Source organism: Saccopteryx bilineata, chromosome 8 (assembly GCF_036850765.1).
Source record: "Saccopteryx bilineata isolate mSacBil1 chromosome 8, mSacBil1_pri_phased_curated, whole genome shotgun sequence".
In the NCBI taxonomy this organism is placed as follows: Eukaryota; Metazoa; Chordata; class Mammalia; order Chiroptera; family Emballonuridae; genus Saccopteryx; species Saccopteryx bilineata.
In genome coordinates, this window is record NC_089497.1 from 16,886,803 (window position 1) to 16,890,122 (window position 3,320).

A 3,320-nucleotide genomic window follows, 5' to 3' on the forward strand; every position below is an offset into this window, starting at 1 on the left:
GTGGCTCTGTGGATAAAACAAAACCCTGATGTTTCTGGCTTGAATGTGGGCTCACCAGCTTGAGCACAGGGGCGCTGGCTTATAGACCTGATCCCATGGTCACTGGCTTGAGCCCAAGACCGCTGGTTTGAGCAAAGGGTCATTTGCTCTGCTGTAACCCCCCAATCAAGGCACATATGAGAAAGCAATCAATGAACAACTAAAGGTGCCACAACAAAGAATTGATTCTTTTCATCTCTCCCTCATCTTGTCTGTCCCTGTCTGCCCTTCTCTCTCCCTCTCCCCCTCTCTCTCATTCTCGTTCACTAAAAAACAAAACAAACAAACAAATAAACAAAGAAAATGACTCAGTATAGGTACAGGAAGCAACATCTGCAGCCCATAATCTTTCAGCACCCATCTCTTTCTCCTGGCCTTCCCAAATCCAAATTAAGTTGCTTCTTACCTATTCAATGTATTAGAACCTTGGCCATTCCCTCCCTGTAATTTATATCAAAGTCTAAATTTGTTCTTATTTGAGATTATTTTATTGTATTTCTCCATTAGAAAGCACAATCTGTGAAAGAAAAGGCCTTGTTAATTTTATTCAGCACATAGTAGGCATTTGTAAATGTTTATTAAAGAAATTACCAGCCTGGAGGCATGAAGAGGCATTACTCTTTACAGGGTGAGGTTCTTGTGTGTACTAAACCAGAAAATATACTTTGTGTTTACAATCTTAAATATTGAAATAAATATACATATGTACATACCATGTGAATTGAATAAAACCAAAATAATTTAAAAATAGTTTTAAAGCCTTCATCTATGCCCTAATTCTAAAACAAACTATTTCAACCAAAGTAAATATAGCACTTTGTACATGGCTCCTCAGTTGTGGATGAGGGCAGTGAATTTTGAAAAGGAACAAAAGAAATCACAGGTGAATAACAATAGCAAATGTTCATTGTGCTTCTATTTAATACCATTTAAAACCTCCCAATGGCAAACATAACACAAGTCTTATTAATATGACTTTTTTACATATTAAGAGAGTTAGATGGTTAGTCAGAGTTTAAAAAGTGTCTATTTTTGTTAGGGAGTATATCTTTTTAGCAAAACATCATCTGCAAGACTTTTTTTTTTTAATTATTATTACAAATCATTTTGGGAGGATGAATAGGCCTTTACCTACTGCCAGCAGATGGCCAACAGGAACAAGGGAGAATTGTCAGCTTTAGGCCAGACTAGTGGGGAGAGAAATGGCGGTCATGTTGGCCAGGAATCTGAGCAGCAATCAGGTGTAGCTCTATTCACAGTAGCCATGATAAGTACAATCTCAAATAAGATTTATGATATAAGGTCAGAGGTGTTGTAGAAGTGTGATCAAGATCAAAGTTTCTTAAACGTCTATCCCAAACAGTTGAGGAAAAAGAAAAGAACTGCACAAGAAAGGATCAAGAGTGTGCACTTGCTACTCTCGAGCCTGATCTGTTGAAAGGGGGATATATAATTAATGTCCCATGGGCTTCTCCTCTCAGTGAGGACAAATATTTCATATTTGTAAGACTGTCAAGTCATGCTTTCAACACCTACAAATCCACTAGCAGGAAATATCACCCCTGCCCACTCCTAAAGATGTCTGCAGGTGTTGTTTGAATCCTCCCTAAACCCCATAATTTGCTGGGTCCTATATATATATATGTTGTGTCCCTCTAAAAGGTCATAGTATGTTTAATTTTAATAAAGACCTTCTGATTAATTCCTTGACATGCAACTTATGGGTTTCTGCAAGGTCAGAGGCAAATGTCATTAATCTCTGGTGACTGTACTGTCATCTCCAACCAGTGTATGAGACGTTTTAGAAAGCCAAGTATCACAGTTCTTTACTTTTTTTCAGAGCCCTGCTCTCTCCTCTTTTATTTTTTAGGGGGGAAAGGGACCTCTAAGCAGGCCAAAACAGCCAGCAGATTTTTGTGTAGTGCAAAATAGTGATGGCTAACATCATCAAATGCTTACTTTTTAGACAATGGCCCAGCCAACATTCACTAGTTTAATTTTTATTCTTTTTTTGTTGTTGTTGTAATTATGAAACATGGAAGTAATGCAAAGAAGATTAAAATATAAACTAAATATTAATGTATTATACTCTTTAACTATTGCAGGAATTAATGGCTCCTTAATTATGCTTGGTAATTGAATAAGAAATACTAAGTTTCTTTCTTTAGAAGCACATGAGATAAAATGCTGAAGATCAGGAGAAACAGAACATGTACATTGTGTGTTTATTTTACAAACTCATTCTTCTTACATCGAAACGTTAGAGCTGATTGTCACAGAAAGCTATGGAGACTGGGAGCATCCTTCCAATACATAGATCAAAGTAATTCCCTGATTAAGACAAAATAAATGGTATAAATTGACATTTTTCTGTACATCTCTCCTTCACAAAAGAATGAAGAGAGATGCTATCATTTTTATAGGAAAAGAAAGTTGAATTCTGTAAACACAGATGAACTTGTCATTTCTCAGTAACACTCTAGAATCGTTCATTAAAGGGAGGTTATATAACAATTAAGAGACATGGACAAAATAAGAAATAGAAAGAAAAGAAATAGAAAAACTGAAAATGTTCACACGCTTCCTCTAAGCATGTAACTTCTTTCCCTTTTTATTGTTTAATGCATTCTCAGATTCTAAGTTCAAGGGAATGTTTCACATATAAGAAAACTGTTTCAAAAATCTTTATATTGGCCCTGGCCGGTTGGCTTAGCGGTAGAGCGTCGGCCTGGCATGCGGGGGACCCGGGTTCGATTCCCGGCCAGGGCACATAGGAGAAGCGCCCATTTGCTTCTCCACCTCCCCCCCTCCTTCCTCTCTGTCTCTCTCTTCCCCTCCAGCAGCCAAGGTTCCACTGGAGCAGGGATGGCCCGGGCGCTGGGGATGGCTCCTTGGCCTCTGCCCCAGGCGCTAGAGTGGCTCTGGTCGCGGCAGAGCGATGCCCCAGAGGGGCAGAGCATCGCTCCCTGGTGGGCAGAGCATCGCCCCCTGGTGGGCAGAGCGTCGCCCCTGGTGGGCGTGCCGGGTGGATCCCAGTCGGGCGCATGCAGGAGTCTGTCTGACTGTCTCTCCCCGTTTCCAGCTTCAGAAAAAAAAAATCTTTATATTGGTGTGCATGTTATGTATAATGTACATAGGCATGAATAAATAAATATACTCTTAACTTGTTAAAAGACTTTATATAAAGAATATTTTTAAAGATGAATGTTACTCTGGAAAGAGATTTCTAGGTAATTGTTTTCCTCGATTATAATAAATGTATTAAATATATATAAAGCATG